This window comes from Lissotriton helveticus, chromosome 3_1, assembly GCF_964261635.1.
Source record: "Lissotriton helveticus chromosome 3_1, aLisHel1.1, whole genome shotgun sequence".
NCBI classification, from domain to species: domain Eukaryota; kingdom Metazoa; phylum Chordata; class Amphibia; order Caudata; family Salamandridae; genus Lissotriton; species Lissotriton helveticus.
In genome coordinates, this window is record NC_136061.1 from 662,986,099 (window position 1) to 663,005,439 (window position 19,341).

The window sequence follows — 19,341 nt, forward strand, 5'->3', positions numbered from 1 at the left end:
CTACTGTACGCAACTCTATTCTATGCTGCAGCACTCTAAGTCGCTGTACCCTACGCCACTGCACTCTACACCACTTTACTCATTATCAATACGCTCCACACCACTGCATGCTATGCCACTCTACTCCACACCATTACACTCTGTCACTTTACTCTGCACCACTCTGTGCCACTGCACTCTATAATAATGCTCTGTACACTACTGTACTCTACACCACTGCACTCTACGACACTCTACTCAGCAACACTGCACTCTCTGCCACTCTAATCTGCGCCACTGCACTCTACTCTACTCCACTCTACTCTACTGCACTCTACGCAATGCACTCTACAGCAGTATACTCTACGGCAATGCACTCTACGGTAGTGTACTCTACACCAATCCACTTTATGCCACTCTAATCTCCTGTGCACCACTACACTGTGATACTGTACTCTATGCCACTTTCCTCTATGCCGCTCTACTCTGCCCCGCTTTACACAATGCCAGTGCACTCTAACTCATTCAATTAAGCACCACCGCACTCTTCACTACTGCACCACTGTACTCTCTGTCAATGCACTCACTCTATGACACTGCCCTCTATGCCACTGAACTCAACATCACTCTACTCTGCACCACTTCACTCTATTACACTGTAGTCTATGCTACTGCACTCTACTGTGCTTCACTCTACTCTATGCCCCTCTAATCTATTCTGCACCACCGCACTCCACACCACTCTATGCCATAGCAATCTACACCTCTCTACTCTGCACCACTTTACTTTGTAACAATCTACTCAGTTGTCGTAAATAAATTATTTACACTATTATAATTTCTATAAATAAATAAAGATCAAAAGGGTCAAGCATAAATGAGGAGCAGAGTCCGTGGTATTAGAGTCAATGGGCTTTATTGCATTAACTCGAGTTAAGGGAGAGCTCCAGCGCCAAGCGGGCACAGGAGAGTTCTGAGCTTTATTCACAGAGTACAATATTTATACATTCTTTGCATACATAGGGAGGAGCCCTCCAAGCAGAAGGAAAGAAAAAGATATGAGCATGTAGGCGTTCACTGTAATGAGTCATAGGTGGGTGGGTGCATAGAGGGGGCAGCAAGGTCAGCTAAAACTCGCAATGCCTGTTTGCGTAACTTTATCAGACTTCTCCATAAAGGCTGTTTCCTTTCTGTTGGCCAGGGAGGGCCCTGGGTGTCAGAGTGACTAGCATGTCTGGTCTTATCTCTAGCTCGGGGCAGCATGCAGATTGCTCTCATCTGTAGAAGTGTTGCTGCTTCATACTAGCAGTTGGTTTGGCCCTTCCTGTCCACCCCTTGTGTAACTGTCTTGGAGGTTTCCCTTGACATGGGCCCCACTTATCTCTGAGAGCCGACAGCAAAACTGGGCCTTATCTCTGCAGAGGGGCTTCTGCTCGCCTCCTGCTCGGGCCGGAATGCAGCTTTATCAGGTCGACCCTTGTTTGACACTGTTAAGACACCCCGGGCTGGGCCTTTTCTCCGTGACTGCTCAAAAAAATATCTAATGTGCTGCAGAGAAATGTAACGTGTGCCTTTTTCAGGGTCTGGCATGGAGGGGCCAGGTGACAGAGAAATAAGGCCTCTGAATGTGAAGTAATGCAGGGGTTTTTATTCAACATGGCAGATGGTGAGAGGGTAGCGCTTGGGGGCACAAATACATATAAATATGTAATTGTCTTCATTCCCTCCTTGTCCCCAAGCGCACCCCTCTAATACACCTCTATTTTCATCAGGCCGTTAATGTGTTCTTGCAACATGATCTTTTCATTTTTTTCTGCTCTGCACATGTGGACGGGGAATCCAGGCAGTGGCGCACAGACCGCAGATGGCCGTGCCGCATTGGATGCAGAGGCAACAACTGAAGATGATAAACAGTATTGATCCTACTACAGTCAACACTTTCCATCCCCATGTTGCTACTAATCCCCACAACCAGCTGCTTAAGGACCATTCTCCTTTATCCATGTCTAGCTGACTTGACATCTTGTGTAGCTTGGCAATGGCTTGGTATACCGTAGGTGCGTTATTTGGAATAAACACACAACAACTCGTGGAGATCAATCTGCATACACCACCACGGTCAGCCAGAACGATGTCTAAAACAATGCGATTTTGTAGGGTCATGAGTCTGTCCGCGACCACCTCGGCTGTGAGATTTGAGAGGGCACCTGCCGTTGCATCTATCGTGTTTTGCACCACTCGTGTGAGGTGGCGGATGTTCCTGCTGTTTACCATTGGACCCCAAAATGGAATGACTTCGGCAAAGAAGTCTCCCGCCTCCTGCCCTGCTGTATCTTCTGTATCTATGACCCCCCTTCGCCGTCTGTTATAGACAGTCAGAGGCTCAATTTCATGATAGTCCGCAGGGGCAGTGTAGGTGGGGGGAAGGAGAAAAGCAATGTAACAAGTGCCGGACCAGCCCTGTGGGAGCCATGTATAACCTTTATCCCCACATATGAAGTAGGTGCCCTGTGCGGCTATAAGCCGTGTATTGTTTGTTCCATTCAAATTTACTGTGTGATTGCAGATGCTATCACCCATACGTATCTTTCCTTTACTTTGGACACAAAAAGGGGCTTTCGTTGATGCCACAAAAACAGGTGAAACTGATCTTTTTCTCCTGTCCATATACTGATAATATACCTTATTAGATCTGGTACCGTGGTCAGCATAGGCTTCCTGCTCTAGTGGGGTACCACATGCCCTGTTCTTTTCACCTCGCCAACATAAAATGTATAGGTGATATCGGAGCTGAGACTGCTCTTTTGTGTCCGTGTTAGCCATATAGGAAGCTTTGTTTGTTTCCCACCAACCAGTACAAGAGCCTTCATAAGAAAAAGGGAGAGTGATGAAAGGCATGCCTTTGGCAACTGTGTGGGGAAGAAGACCGCACACCCAGCAGTTGGATGTGTTTATGGCCAGTTGATGTTGTTGTAAAAGGGTGATGAAAGTATTGTTCCTAAATTCATTTCTTCTGTTCTCTAAGTGTACTGGGAGCTCAACATGTGAGTGTACTGTGGTGGCGTTCTGTGAGACAGCAGGTGGATGGAGAACATGTAAGAACCAGCCAATACTTATTACCACAATGCTCATAAAAATTACAATAATCAGAGACACTATACATCTGCTGTGTAATAGCTTGCAGTATTTCACTCTCATATTAGTCCTTTTTTCTTTACTGTTCACTAGTTTATTCAAGTCAGACATCATGTTCAACCGCTTCACCACCGAGTGGACTTAGACAATCAAACGTCGACTGACCTTCTAGATCTCAGTTTGGAAGTGTACTCTTGCTGGGGAGTCTTTTCCAAAAAGGGGGGCTCAAAGTCTGTACTGTCTTTGTTTTTAGCAAATGTTCCGGTAGTCCCAAAGTATTTTTTACAGTGACTGGCATGCAGCCACCCCTTTCTTCCCTCGACTTTGATGGCCGTCCTCGTCGTCAGCAGGACTAATTTTGGTGCCTTCCACCTGGGGTCCAGAGGGCTCGTCCGGTCGAAGTTCCTCACTAGCACCCAGTCCCCTGGGCTATGGCATGGTCCTCGACCTGGGTGTTGTCAGGGAAGGCAGCGGCAACCTGCGAACGGCAAGAGAGTAGTGCAGACATCAAGGAAGCCAGGTAATCTGTGAGCATAGTACTGTCAACATCAGTTATTCTATTAGGCATTGGTGTACCCCACATATTCGGCGGTCTTCAAAAGACCACCTCATATGGGGATAGGCCGGTTCTAGAATGAGCTACCATGCACATGTAAAAGAGGGCAACCGGTAAGGCTACCATCCAATCCACGCCCTTTTCTGCACAGATTTTAGCTAATTTTGTTTTGAGGGTCTGGTTATGTCTCTCTACTAAACCTGCTGCTTGGGGATGCCTTACACAATGGAACTTCCAGGTATATCCCAACAGAAGGGACACCTGTTTCATGAGCTCAGAGGAGAAGGGCTGGCCATTGTCTGAGTAAATGACACGTGGCAACCCGTATCTCGGGAAGAACTCCCTCACTAACTGTTTGGCTGTTGTAACTGCAGTATAATCTGGGACGGGGTAAGCTTCTGTCCATCTGGTTAGGGCACACACTATTACCAGGACATACTTGTAACCTCTACATCTGTCCATTTGGATATAATCCATTTGGAGAACCTCAAAAGGGTGATCAGGGGGATGAAATCCACCCTGTTCCACTGAGATGCCTTTTCCAGGGTTGAATTGGCAACAAATCATGCAAGTCTTCACTTTCTGTTTTGCTGCCGCTCGCAAGTGTTTGTTAACCAGATATTCTGCAGGCCATCCAACATTCCCTTCTCTCCCAAGTGTGCCGGGCTATGTGCTGTCTCTATTATCACCTGTACCATAGAATCTGGGAGGAACCATGTCTTTTTGTTTTTAGTCATCCAACCCTGGTCAGTCTGGACCCCTCCTTGTTCAGTCCATTTCTTTATTTCATCTGGAGTGGCATGGGTCTGTATATCTTGTACATCTTTGGAGGGATCCCTGACTGTCATAGTCCTTGTCAGTGGTAATACCTGTGAGTTTGTTATGTCAATTGGAGTCTGAGCTGTCTGTTTAGCAGTTCGGTCTGCCAGGTCATTACCTTGGGAAATGACATCTGTGGCCTTGGTGTGTGCTTTGCATTTCAGGATCGCTATGGCTGTAGGTAGGTGTATTGCTTCTAACAAGGCCTGTATGAGAGGGCCATGCTGTATCTTGGCCCCGTGTGAGGTCAGAAAACCTCTCTCCCTCCATAGTACCCCAAAGTCATGAACTACCCCAAACGCATATTGTGAATCAGTGTAGATGTTAACCCTTAACTGTTTTGCTCGTTTACAGGCTTGCGTTAAAGCAATGAGCTCTGCTGCTTGTGCTGACAGGATATCTATTCTTTGTGTCTCTATGATCTCATGGTCAGTAGTTACAGCGTATGCTGCCACTAATTCTCCTGCCCCTGTTCTCATGCATGATCCATCTACATAAAACGTTATGTCAGGGTCTGGGAGTGCAACATCTGTCAAGTCTTGTCTTGGCTTCGTCACTACATTTATTACTTCCACACAGTCATGGGGTGTAGTGTCATCTGTGCTTGAAGGTAAAAGAGTGGCAGGGTTGAGTATGTTACATCTTCTAATCTCTATGTGGGGTTGAAATAGTGTCAGCTCGTATCCTGTCAATCTTGCTACAGTCAGGTGTTGTGTCTGTGTCCTATTCAGGAGAACTTCCACTGCGTGTGGTACTTGTACTGTCAGGGAGTGTCCCAGCACTATCGAGTCACTTTGTCTTATGGCCAAAGCTGTGGCCGCAACAGATTTCAAGCATGCTGGCAGAGCCTGTGCTACAGGGTCCAGTGTACTAGAAAAATAAGCACATGGCTTGTGTTTCCCTGCTTGGTCTTGTGTGAGGACAGATAGTGCTGTTCCATCCCGCTCTGTCACGAACAGGGTGAAGTGTTTCTTGTAATCAGGAGTGGCTAAAACTGGCGCTTGACATAATGCCCGTTTTAGTTCCTCAAATGCTAAGGTGTGCTCTGATGTCCAAGGGAGGACGTTAGAGGTGGCTGCCTCCAATGTAGTCAATTGTATGAGTGGCTTGACTATGTGGGCATACTGGGGAATCCATTGTCTGCAATAGGAAGTAAGGCCAATGAATGCACGTACTTCTTTCTGTGTTTTGGGTTGTGAAATGTTGGAAATCAATTTAATTCGTTCTTGCGTCAGCTGCCTACCCTCCTTGGACAGCAAGTGCCCTAAGTAAGCCACTTGCTGTTCACAGAACTGTAACTTCGAAGGGGACACCTTGTGCCCCTTGTCCGCCAGAAAATGAAGGACCGTGAGGGAAGCCTCTTCACAGTCAGTTTCTGATCTTGCTGTGATGAGAATGTCATCCACGTACTGTATTAATGCTGTGTTAGTAGGCATACTAATACTGTCAAGTTGTCTCTTTAATGCCTGACTGTAAACACTTGGGCTTTCTGTAAAGCCTTGGGGAGCTCTTGTAAATTTAAAGCTGTGTCCTTTTAAACTGAATCCAAAAAGATATTGACTGGCAGGATGTATTGGAATGCTGAAGAATGCATTCTTCAGGTCAATGACCGTGAAAAATGTTGCCTCAGAATCAATGGCAGTAAATAATGAGGAAATGTCTGGGACCACTGGGTATTGTGGGACCACACATTTGTTCAGTTCTCGAAGGTCAACTACTAGTCTGTAAATTGGGGGTGCTTGAGGGTCTGTGCGTTTAAGAACAGGGAGGATGGGGGAGTTACACACATTCGAGTCTGTCTCCACCACCACCCCCTGTTCAATGAGTTCTTGAATTATTTTTAATAAGGCTGTTTCAGCCTCAGGTGGAATCCTGTACTGTCGTATTCGGGGTAGGACTACTCCTTCCTTAAGAGTGACCTCGTGTGGTGTTCTATCCATGTAACCTACGTCAGTCGAACCTTGTGCCCATAGATACTGTGGGACATCCTGAAGTCTGGGATCAAAATCTCTAACCGTGAAATGCCCTTTGAAATCACGCAAAAACAGTCTTACTCCTTCTGGTGAGCAACAGATAACTGCTCCCAGTTCTTTTAGGGTCTTTATACCTAGTAAATTTTCTGGACATGTCTTAGTGAGTAGTAGGTCTGTGGTGCGTGTCAGTGGACCCACCCCTAAAGAGACTGGTTCTGATACTTTGTTGACAATTGGCTTTCCAGAAAATCCCAGGGATATATTCTGTGAGCCCGAGAGAGGTGCCCCTGGGACCTCGTCATGACTGATGGTAGTCCTGCTTGCCCCTGTGTCAATCAGAAACTTTCTATCTTGCCCCAGCAAACGAGCATGTACATAAGGACCCTCTTGGTCCACAGGAACTGAGATAAGGGGCAAGCAATCTTCCCTCTCGAGGCTGTTTCATGAAAAAGATTGGTATTCTGGGTAGTCTGACTGCGTGTACTGATACATTTGAAGTGCAGCGGCAGCGGGCGTCTGGACCTGCGGCGGGGTGGGGACTTGTCTGTTGAGTGTTGTACTCTCTGGGTGTATAGGGCCGTTCCTTTGTTTTACCTGTGGCTATATTGTGCTTTAGGACGGGGCATTCCCTTACAAAGTGACCCTGTTTTTTACAATAATTGCAGGTCCCTTTAGTGGGTGCGGTACCATTCTTGTTCGTGTTTGCAGGTACTGTTTGGGCAACTAGCACCTTCATTTTTGTATCCTTCATGCGCTTCTTTTCTTGTTCTTGCTCTTCCCTTATTCTATTTTGGTGGTATTGCAACATCTGTAACATTTGTGAGGGGCTATTTGCTTGCCAAGTGCTCTCAACCTTCAGCACTCTATTCCTAATCTGAGGAAGGGCGTTATCTACCAGTTTGGTCCCAAAAAGGTGGGGATAGGCCTCACTACTGTTTTTTAAACCACTGTTGACAGCGAAGCATTTTTCCAACCTAGTGTAGTAATCGCTCGTGTCTTCCTCTGGTTTCTGTTTACAGGCTGAAATTGCATCCCAGTCTTCCTTTTTAGTCGTCAATAGTCTTGGTAAAATTTGTATAAGGAGTTCGGGGAGCCCCTTAATTTTTTCACCAAGGCCATCCCCCGGGGCCCTACCTGCATCTTCAGCTTGCAACTCTGCCCACTTCAACGTTTTATCTCCCACATCCCAGTCTTTCTCTTTAAGTTTCTCGTAAATGCCTGCTGGTAACAAGACCTTTAGTAACCTTAGGATATCAGGGTAAGTATAGTCTCCTATGCGGAGTATATCTTTTATTTCTCTGTGAAACCCTCCCGGGTCTTTATCATGGGAAGGTAACAACCTCTTCATTTCCAGTATTTCTAGCTTGGTGAGAGGGGTATAGACATATACCCGCTGGACAGAGCCATCTTGTTTTGTTATGGGGTGGACCTCTCGCAGAGGGTACTGTCCTCTGGGGCGAGGATCGGGTGTCATTGAGGCGGACAGGAATTGTTCATATTGGAGACGCAAGTCTAAAATGGTGTTAATCAGTTCTGGGCCCTGTTTCATCCATCTATCTAGTATTACCTTTTCCAGTATTTTATATAATTTGCCAGGGTGGTGATATTGGCTCTCATACAACGTGATCAAGTGTTGGACCATATAGATGCTGGCCAGGCGTTGTTCGAGTGGTGGGAGGCTCAGGAACATCTGGGCCACTATGTCGGGATTATATACATGATGTTGGGACACCCACTGGGTGGCCGACCGAGCCAACTCCCTCTCATGTGGCGTGAGGGGTGGCTCGTCGTCCATCCAATGGTCTAGGGCTTTTTTAGTTGTTTGGAACAAATCCTCAGGAGAGATGTTTGTTTCCTTGTTAACCCTTGTTTTCTGAGGTCGATGGTGTTTGGCGCCATTACAGTGCCGTGCTATGCCCAGAAAATTCATTTTGTCTGGCGTCTCGTTATTATCCCCTTCCTCTGACACACTATCCCTGCCTTCCTTCTCGGCGTTACGTATTGCTAGTATTTTCTTTTTAATCTTATTCGTCATTGCTTCTGTCTGCGCTACCTTATCATGTTTACCGTCATTGATGCTGTCGCTCCACTCTATTAAACTAACCTCCACGTCCCCATCACCCTCATCAAGTTCCCTGATCAGACAGTTGACAATAAAACGGAGGATGTTGTTCTTAGCTTTTACTTTTCTATTTTCCATAGCTTGAGCTACGCATTCATGGTTCCGTCCTGTTCTGATGAACTCATACAAGGCATCTAAATGTGTATTCATATCAGGCAGTCCATCTAGCTCTGCGATGGCTTGCCTTACTCGTATTGATATGGCGCGCATTGGACCAGTATTACCTGGCTGTAAATCATATATACATCTAGGGAGTTCAACGTCATCCTTTATTTCCTTATCCCCCCCCTTCCGCACCCCCGGAACCCTGTTGTTGGTCCTGGACTGGCTGGGGCGCGGGCTCTGGTGGGAGCGGGGGAAATGGTGCGTCTATGTAGGCTGGGGGTGGCTCTGCTAGGTAGGCGGAAAGGAACGCCTCTGGTGCCGTTGGTTTAATTTTAAGGGGTACATTTTGGGGAACTTCCTCTGCAATCTCCTCTGAGAGTACAGGGTAGATACCAGCAACAAGAGCATTTCTTTCCCTATCCATTTGTTCCACTCGAACCTGTTCACCCTCTTCTAATAACTCTTTTTCTTTTGCCTGTTCTGACATTTGCCTGCTTTTCTCGGCTTTGTTAAGTTCTTTCAGGGCCCTCCTATTAGCCTCTTTGCGCCATAATTCAATGGCCTCTTTCTGCGAGGGCCTCGACTTCCTTTTGCATAGTTGTTCCTCTACTCTCATAATACATTCTGAATCCCATGTGCCGGTCGCAGGCCATCTATGCACCGTCTCTAGATCCTTTGTGTAATCTACCCAGAGGTCTAAATAGAGAATAGCGCTGATGCCATGTTTGTTATACATAAAATGGCCGGGAGTATCTCTTGGCGGGACATTAACTGCCTCTTTTAATATTCCCTTTTTAGTGCCTATTTTACGCAATTTTGAAAACAACGGCATGCTGGAACCTAACTAAAACAATTTCAAACTCAAAACATATACAACATATACTTATGTACTGGAATACAGTACAACCATACCGGTCTCGTGAAGGAGACACGTCTTTACCGTGTTCATTAAATGAACCCGTCTTTATGCGTTCTCAGTGGTACTCACCGGGAAGCAGAACTTGAAGACCTGGTCATCGGACGCTTGACGCTTGCGCAGGAATGGTGGACCTCTGAAGACCTCGGACTCGGCTCTCTCACGGGTTGGGCTCTGGGTCAGGACGCTCCGCAATCTTCCTCACCGCCTCGTGTGGATGTCTGGTCGCAGTCCGCCTCCTCCGTGGGCCTGAGGGAGTTGGCGGGAAGTCCCGCTGGCGTGTACACTTGAAGTCCGTCTAGGCTGTAGAAGGGGGCAGGGGCCGGACCTACATCGCTGGCGCGTGGGGAAGGGGATGCGTCCCTATTCGGGCGCCAGATTATGTCGTAAATAAATTATTTACACTATCATAATTTCTATAAATAAATAAAGATCAAAAGGGTCAAGCATAAATGAGGAGCAGAGTCCGTGGTATTAGAGTCAATGGGCTTTATTGCATTAACTCGAGTTAAGGGAGAGCTCCAGCGCCAAGCGGGCACAGGAGAGTTCTGAGCTTTATTCACAGAGTACAATATTTATACATTCTTTGCATACATAGGGAGGAGCCCTCCAAGCAGAAGGAAAGAAAAAGATATGAGCATGTAGGCGTTCACTGTAATGAGTCATAGGTGGGTGGGTGCATAGAGGGGGCAGCAAGGTCAGCTAAAACTCGCAATGCCTGTTTGCGTAACTTTATCAGACTTCTCCATGAAGGCTGTTTCCTTTCTGTTGGCCAGGGAGGGCCCTGGGTGTCAGAGTGACTAGCATGTCTGGTCTTATCTCTAGCTCGGGGCAGCATGCAGATTGCTCTCATCTGTAGAAGTGTTGCTGCTTCATACTAGCAGTTGGTTTGGCCCTTCCTGTCCACCCCTTGTGTAACTGTCTTGGAGGTTTCCCTTGACATGGGCCCCACTTATCTCTGAGAGCCGACAGCAAAACTGGGCCTTATCTCTGCAGAGGGGCTTCTGCTCGCCTCCTGCTCGGGCCGGAATGCAGCTTTATCAGGTCGACCCTTGTTTGACACTGTTAAGACACCCCGGGCTGGGCCTTTTCTCCATGACTGCTCAAAAAAATATCTAATGTGCTGCAGAGAAATGTAACGTGTGCCTTTTTCAGGGTCTGGCATGGAGGGGCCTGGTGACAGAGAAATAAGGCCTCTGAATGTGAAGTAATGCAGGGGTTTTTATTCAACATGGCAGATGGTGAGAGGGTAGCGCTTGGGGGCACAAATACATATAAATATGTAATTTTCTTCACAGTGGCTAATTTGTAAAATAAAATAAGTTCTGGTGCTCTCCTCAGGAGGCAGCTTGCACCAGCCCATTTCTCATGTTAGTGCTACCTAAACTAGAACAACTACTAACCATGAAAGAGGGGAGAGGATGTATTGTTAAGGCCAGAGCTGTAGACTTCAGTGCTGGGGAACCAGATTCGAGCCTCAGCGTCGGCTCAAAATCCTGTGATTTTGGGCAAATCTCTGAATTTCCCCCTGCCAAAACAAACAAATGTGACCTTGTGTAATGTAACTGAGGCTCATATCTTCAGTCACAGTTGTGTTACATAAAACTGCAAAAGATACATCTGTGACATGATAGTAATAAGCACGTACAAATAAGGCCTTGCAGTGACGATTTTGTATACAGCTTGGCTAGGCAGTCTCTTCTGCACTCAATCTCAGTCCCACAGCCAGCCAAAAACTACCAAAATCGAATTCAAACGCGCTTCACTAAGGAAGGGGGAATACAGCGCTGTGATGCAGCCATTAATGAAGCCTAATGGCTTAACCAGCACAGGGCAGTGGTGCAGAAAGGGCCGCCCTTATCCTACTGACCGCCTCTTCTGTGTGAGCCTGACAGTAAGCTGTGCTCCCCTTCTACTGCACATGTGTGATCTTGTCACAGGCAGGTGGGAAGCAGGAATTTAGCCGGTGCAGGAAATTACTCTTCGGATGAATTTGAAACATTGACAAAACGTGTGAACCACAGCAGAACTTGTTGCAGTTGGGGATGATGAGTTGTTACAGCCAGAGCTGCTGACTTCGGAACTGGAAGTCTGAAAAGCACCAGTGCTGATGATTAAGTGCTGGTGCTGAGCACTGGAAACCACTGGCTCAAATTAAGCACTGAATCTACTCTATGGCACTCTATACTACTCTACTTCACTCTGTGCCACTCCACTCTGTCATTGCACTCTATACCACTGCAATCTACTCTGCACCACACTACTCTACATCACTGCATTCCAGACCACTTTAATCAAAACCAATGCACTGTATGCCCATCTAGTTTGCATCACAGTACTTTATGCCACTTCACTCTAGTCTACTCTAGTCTACTCCATGATACTCCACTCTATGACGCTCTACTCCATTAAACTCTACTTCACTCTGTGACATTCTACGCCACTCCACCCTATGCCACTCCACTCTACAACACTCTATTCCACTCTATGCGACTCTATGACACTACTCCACTCTGTGACATTCTATGCAACTCCCTCTACGCCACTCCATGTCAATTTACACCACTCAACTCTATAACACTCTACTCCACTCTAATCCATTCCACTCTGCACCATTACTCCACTCTATGCCACTCCACTTCATGAAAATCTATTCCGCTCTACTCCCCTCTTCGCAACACCCTCTATGCCACTACACTCCGTCTACACCACTCGCTGCTCTACAGTATTCTACCCGACGACACTCTACTCCACTCTATGCTACTCAGCTCGACCCCACTCTGTCCCTCAACTCCCTACACAACACTCTACACCACTCCATGACACTCCACTCTACAGCTCCCCATGCCACCCTATAATGCTCTACTCGACTCCATTTTACGACACTCCGCTCCACTGTCCTTTACCCCACTAACTTTTATCCATGCTGAACAGCAGCCATGCTGGAGTACAACATGGCTAAAACATATTGCATTGGCACGACCTATTGGTTTTGCCAATGCTTGTTTCACCTATGGCTCCCCCCCTTATACTTCAACCCTTCTTTTCTTTTGGCTCTTTCGCCTCCTTGGTCACCCCCGTTTGTATTCTAGCCTTTCTTCTCTGCCTCGTTTTCTCTCACGAGTTATTCTCCCTATAACGCCTGTGCTCCGTCGGTTCCATCTCCTTCAGCTTTAGCCCCGCCCAATTTCCATTGACCCCTCCTCCTTTAAATCCCATTGAATGATTCCCTGTACTTGTCCCTGAGCTGGACTGAACCATCTTCCCAGTGGGTCTGCGTATATTTGTAGTATTCCTTAACGTACTGCTCCCTGGAAAGATTATGGAAAGGGGACTTTACATCTAATGGTGGAAGCAGGACTGTGCCTGCCCAGGAAATTAATCCCCGAGGTTTGTGTGACTACAGTCTATTCCTGAGCCTTAAGCCAGCACCTGCCGCCCCCTCTGCTGAATGGTTTTTCCCGACCTATTGCTAAGCCCTGGAGCTGTAAAGCCGCCGCTTCTTGGGATGGGGAGAGAAAGCCCGGGGAGAACCGGGGCAGGGGGGAGCCGGAGCGGGGGCAGCGACCAGCAGGTATTCGGGGTGAGCCGGGGGGATGTACCGAGGCGCAGGGACAGGGGTGGGAGGGATAGACTATATCCGGGGAAGATGCAAGTCCCTGTGGGGTGGGGAGGGGCAGGAGGCGGGTGACACCTGGGGGGGGAGAGAGGATGTACCCGTGGGCGGGGGAAACAGCTGGCGAGGAGGAGAGCCGACATCTAAGGACCATGGACAGCCCGCGCGTCTAGGTGTGTGGACAGGTACTTGTTAGGACTCTGCGCATATAAGTCGGAGGTATAGGGGGGGAGTACTAGGTTTGGTGACGGCCCACCTGGTAAGGGGGCAAGGCTGTGCCAGGGGTGGATACAAGGACCAGGGTTAAAATGAACGGTGCCGAGAAGTGGATTAACTGTCGGGAGACAAAAACTTCGGCTCTGAGAGGGACTTGTGACATTGGTAGGGTAAATGAGCGAGTCGAGTGTTGGGCATAGGACACACGAGGGTCGTCCATGTCTTCGGTGTGTGCGTCGGGTGTCGACAGATAAGGCAAGAGTTACCGCCAACGTCCTCGTCGGTGTCTCATCTCATACAGATTTTTGCTTTAGTCCTGGGACTCGTAGTTCTCTTTATCCCAGCATTACATAAAGACTACGAGCCCCAGAAAGCAAAGTGCAGACCTGAGTGGGTGATCGGCTCGCACATGGACCTGGGCGCCCGCGAGCCCTGGAGCGACGGGGCGCGCGATGCTGAGGGGAGGGACGGGTGAGGAGCGGCGCGAGCGACAGGGTGATGGAGTGGGGGCTGTGGAGCAAGGTGCAGTGGGGAGGGCACGAGGAGCACTTTGGGTTGTGTCACGAGGTGGAGTGGAAGGGGCAGGAGTCGGAGTTTGGGGTGGAGCAAGAGGCGATAGTGAGGATGGGACGGTTGGAGAGGGGGACACGTTGGGTAGGGGAGTAAGTGTGACAGGAGCTGCAAGGATGAACGCGGCAAAAAAGTGAGATTGGAGATAACGTGGAAAAGGGGTGGGATTAACGACGGAGGAAATTAAGAAAGGAGAGTAGGCGCACCTGCTTGCAATGGGCGCGATGGATTAGTTAGGGGCAGATTTACAAGCCCCTTTAGCGTCATTTTTACGTGGGAAAAATGACGCAAAAGTGGCGCAAGGGGCTTGTAAATCTGCCCCCTAGTATTTATCTTTGAGGCAGGTCCTGCGCTCTTCCCTGGTGGAGTGCATTAGCTTGCAACCACCCTAGGGGGCTCGCTAATGCATAGCTGGAGGGGGTTCTGGGATAGACGTGCCTCTTTAAGGGACACTCCCTTGCTGCGTTGGTTTGCTAGCTTGCTTATTACTTTGTAGGGGTTGCTTACTTCCCCGGGTGGTCATTCCTTGCCTGGTGGGGTTTCTTTCATGAGGGCACTCGCTTACTGTTGTTTCATGGAAGACGGCTCTCTTGCTGCTTGGGGTGCTTGGCTACCCATGGCTGAGTAGATGCTCAGGATGCAGCAAACTTGTTCCTTCTTCGGCCTAGAGAGTTGTGCTGGGTGTTGATGCTTGTTGGAAATGCTCACTTGCTTGGTCTCTGGTGGGGTTAGGGCACCCATTGACTTTCTTGCCATTGACTGGTTAGCCGGGGGAGCAGTGAGGCAGGGGGGGGGGCTCTTTTACCTGATGGCAGGGAGCTGATTTACCATTGACATGTCAGAAAAACTTCCTTACCCTATTGGATGTGCTCCGCTACTTTTTCTGGGTATGGTGAGGGCTTGCTTTTAGGTTGGGAGGGTGTGTCCATACCTTCGGCTGGTAAGTAGGTGCACGATTAGTTTTGGCTAATATGGGGCCCCTGCTTACCCTCACTGCTGATGGAAGACTTGCCTCCTTGGGTATGGGGGGAAAGGCCCTTGCCTTGTGGGGGGCTCTCTTACCTTGCATGTTCAAGATCTCACTTATTAGTCATTTAGGGGGAGACAGTACTTGTTTAACCCTAGTCGAGGGTGCTTGTTTACCCATGTATTATGAGTGTGCATAAGAGAGGAGCAGATTTACCCATGCCCTAACAAGAGTTTCTTGATCGCCTTAAAACTGTGGTGTATGGTTGCTTACCATTAACTATCGGGGATTCTGTTACCGTTTACTGGTAAAGCTGAGCATTTGCCCTGACGTGGAGGCGTGCATGCGCATAGAGGTGCCTGTTTCTCATTGCATGGCTGGGAGATGTGCTCCTCTATCTGGGTCAGGTGGTGGGGGGCACCCATTTAACCTAGCCTGGCGATGAGGACTTGCTTACTAGGTTTAGGAGAACTCGCTTACCTTTGTAGGAGTTGAGGGGTTGGTCATGGTCACTGTGCTCTGGTAGTTGCATTTGCTTCTCTTTGCTGGCGAGTCATGCTCTTGAATGACATTTGCGTTTCCTGTCTTTGCCAAGTTTAAGCACTCTCTCTTGCCTCATGGAAACATTTGCTTCCCCTTATCTGGCAGGAGAGTGCTTATATTTTACCTATTGCCAGACTCATGCTTCGGAACTATTGTGGGACCTGAATTATTGTAGTGAGATTGCACAACTCACTCTGCAAATGTAGAAACAGAACTAATGCATATGCCAACAGCAACATCTGTCATGCCTTTCTGCATCGCAGGACGTGTCTGAACTGCTTGATTATTCTTGGCTTGCTACGGGTACTTGCTTATCCTTACCGTGTTGGGTTGCTATGTTTGGCGTCGTTATCAAAAGTGCACGTGCAATCCAGGAGCCGGTATTGTGTTTATTTATTTGGTTGTGTGTGTCTTACAAGGTCTCGCAGAAAGTGACAACTTTATCTTGCATGTGCATGTTGTGTGTGTGTGATGCTGTCACTGTTTTTCAAAGGTTGCTTAGGTAGAAAAGGGAAGGATCGTTTGTCTTTGCTTGGTTGAGAGGGTGCATGATTATTTTGACTGGGTAAGTGCAGCTTTATTTATCCTTGCCTCGCAAGGGGGCGCTTGTTGATCCTTCCTTGCTTTTATGGGAGACTGTTCCTCCGCCTTATGGATGATTATGGATGCACACTTTCTTTGCTTGTTTGAAGGTGAGGATGGTTCATCTAATTAAATTTTCCTAGTGGTTGTTGATTGGAAAGTAGGCACTGCCATGGAGGCATTTGCCGTGCGTGACTCAAGTTCTCCATTTACCACACTTGTGCAGACAGCTGTATTCTTGCCTAGTCATGCCTGGCCTTGAATGCTATCTTGCTTGGCCCGGCAGAGGTGTGTGTGCTAGCTTAGTTCATGCTTGGTCTGGCAGGAATTGGAGCTAGCGCATAGACTGGTCCAACTGTTTGCTTAGCTTTGCATGTGCTGCCCTGGAGATGTTCTGTTTGTTTTTTATTTTCGGCAAGTGGTGCACTCTTGACTTTGCATGTTTTCGCTTAGCAGGTAAGGTGGACCTTCCCTTGGAATGTTATAATATTTGTTGGGACCTCTCGTGTTCTTGCATCTGTTTGAGAATCGAGAGGCAATGATAACTGGAGACATTTGCTTTGCCTGATAAGAACGAATAGCCAAAACTTTAAGGGATTAGAGATGCACAATATTTTAACCCTCCACTAGTGTATATATATCATTACAACAACAGAAGTGGTGGAAACAATATATATTCAAATAACAGATTGATAGTTCAGTCAATCTGCAAACCTTTTAGACTATAAAACTAAAACATCTGTCTTTTTGATCGAGACTTCTAGCAGCAGATTCCTCATCTTTTGAATAGTCCCCAGGCAGCACACTAGACCTGAAAACCTTTCAGTGGTACCTCTGCGTGCCAGAAGGTGGCACTGTGTTGCTCCGCACTGCTGTAACTCCGCTACGGAAATGCTATGCGGGACCTATACTGTCACCAACTCCTGACCACTGCCAGTTCCTTTATTTCTGTGCCACAAGGCGCAGATCCAGAGATTCTCTCATCTCTTAGAGACTCCTTGTTAAAGTTTTTTCTTCAAAAAAATTATCATAGTGCGCAAGGGATGTCGCCCACTAAGACGCCGTGTTTTAAACCCTGTAAAGACTGTTGCAAGCAGATGTTGGTGACCGATCTCCACCAAGTTTGACTGAGGTGTGTGGGGTCAGGCCTCGACGCCAAGACCTGCAGAGTCTGCATGTTGCAAACCCGAAGGCCTTTGGGGAACACAAGGAGAAACCTTGTTGCCAAGCACAAGAAGATGCAGTGTCTGGACTGCTCCATTTTCTGCTCTAAATTCAAGGCTCGTTCCGGCATAATCTAGCTTCCGGGGCCTTCAGCCACGCCACATCTAAAAAGTTCCATGCAGCTATGCTCCATCTCTTTGGATCTCTACTGACTCCCTCTGGGGTGCCTTCTGGCCACACAGAGCTGAGAGGCAGTTCACCTGTACTACCACTGGCAGGTTCGCTCTCTGCACCAGCTGGACTTTCTGAGCCACATTTGCCCTTAGCTCCTGTTCCAGTGCCACCACTGGTGCCCATACCCACAACTATCCTGACCTTAACGTCTCTGGAGGTGGGCCCCACTGTCCTCTCTGATGCCAGTCTGACTTTGACCAACTTCACACCTGAATCCTTATGAGCCACCTATTCCGGCACTTGCATTATTACAAGGCAGGCACCATTCTTTGCATCCCTTTTTGAGACGAACTCCGACAACTATTATGACCAGGGTGGTTGTTTGCTCAGCCCTACACCGAGGAAAATTGGTATGAGGACTTGCAGAACTCTAGTGGTGTGGATACCTCCCCAGAGACAGCACTCTTCTCCCCTTCCAGCTCAGCCATCGAAGAATCTTCTTCCTATGCTTTAGTTATGCGTAGGGCGGCTGAGATCCTTGACCTCCAGCTCCTACCATGGAGGTAAAAAGAAACTCATTGACTGAGATCCTACAACCAGGCCAGGCTGCTTCTGAGCTCCTCCTACCTTTCAGTGAGGCCCTGACTGACACCCTCCTAGGGGCTTGATCCAAGCCTTGCACTCAGACACCAGTTAACAGGCAAATCACCAGGCGCCATCTCCCTGCTCTAACCGACCTGGCCTTTTTGTTGTAGCACCCTTCTTCTGAGAGCCTCGTGGTGCAGTTGGACCAACTACAGCAATTTCCCTGATGGGGAATCAAAGCGAGTGGAGACATTTGAGAAGTGCCTCTTCTCATCAGCCTGTTTGGCTCTGTGATCCATCAGTGTCTCATATTTGTTAGGTTGTTTCACTCATTCCCTCTGGGACTCGGTGGCACAAGTCCTCCCTGGGGTACCTTTGCTCTGTCCTTTTGCAGGCAATTCTAGATGGTTGTGATGTGGCCAAGTTCACAGTTTTTGGAGCTTCTACTCTATAGGATGGGCTGTAGGCACCTGCATTGCCATTCGTTGACGTGCATGGCTATGATCGACTGGGTTTCCCATGCATCGTGCAGTCCTTTTTAGATGGAAGTGCCTTTCGATGGACTTGCCTGTTTGGAGACAAGGCTGACTCTGCTCTTGAACGTTTCAAAGAGAGTAGGGCTACCGCTCAGTCCCCTGACCTCTGCCCAACCTTGAAAGCTGCCCTAATTCCACTGTTCCTTTTGCAGCTTTGACTGAGGCATTCTTTACTGCCAGCCTGTTCCACCTCAGCAGGTAACCCCGTGGTTTCACAGGAGAGGTCATGATGCCCACAGACCCTGCAGCCTAGTTCAGCAAGTTGCTCCGTCCATCCCCTTGCCTGCAGCCCTACCTGCCAAACCTCTTTAATTTACTCTTACAGGATCACTACCACTTAGTGGTAGGCAAAATCCACTGATTCTGTTTGGGCTGGCAAGCAATCGCATCGGACAGGTGGGTCCTGCAGATCGTCTGCAAACGTTATGCCGTTTCCTTTCTTTCTTCCCCGTCTCTCCTTCTACTGTCAACCCAGCGACTGACGGAGAACCTTCTCTCCATTTTGCGGCAGGAAGTGTGTGCCCTTTTGGCCAAATGGGCTGTTCAGAGGGTCCAACTCCAGAAGTAGGGTTTGGTTGTTATTCCTGTTACTTTCTGGTGCCCAAGACGGCTAGAGGTCTTTGGCCTATTCTAGATTTGAGCCCTCGCAATGCTTTCCTCTGGAAGTAGAAGTTCAAAATACTCACCCTGTACAAGGTCTTGTCTGCGCTCGACCCTGGAGACTGAATAGTAGTGTTGGACTTGTAGGATTCCTATTTCCATATCCCCGTCCTGCAAGCAATT

The 19,341-nt window shown here is 48.2% G+C and overlaps 1 protein-coding gene across 7 annotated transcripts in view; it reads left to right on the forward strand.

Annotated features, from left to right (window-relative positions):
- HPCA (hippocalcin) overlaps positions 1 to 19,341 on the forward strand; it is a 301,157-nt gene that overhangs the window by 124,668 nt on the left and 157,148 nt on the right. The window contains exon 1 of one of the 7 annotated variants that reach the window (XM_078680750.1): positions 13,075 to 13,179. The exons of 4 other annotated variants lie outside the window; for them this stretch is intronic. The gene's annotated coding sequence lies outside the window, so the exon portion shown is untranslated. Of the gene's footprint in view, positions 1 to 13,074; positions 13,180 to 13,337; positions 13,407 to 19,341 lie in introns of those variants that run through there. 2 more of the 7 variants (XM_078680752.1, XM_078680751.1) reach the window with 2 other exon arrangements.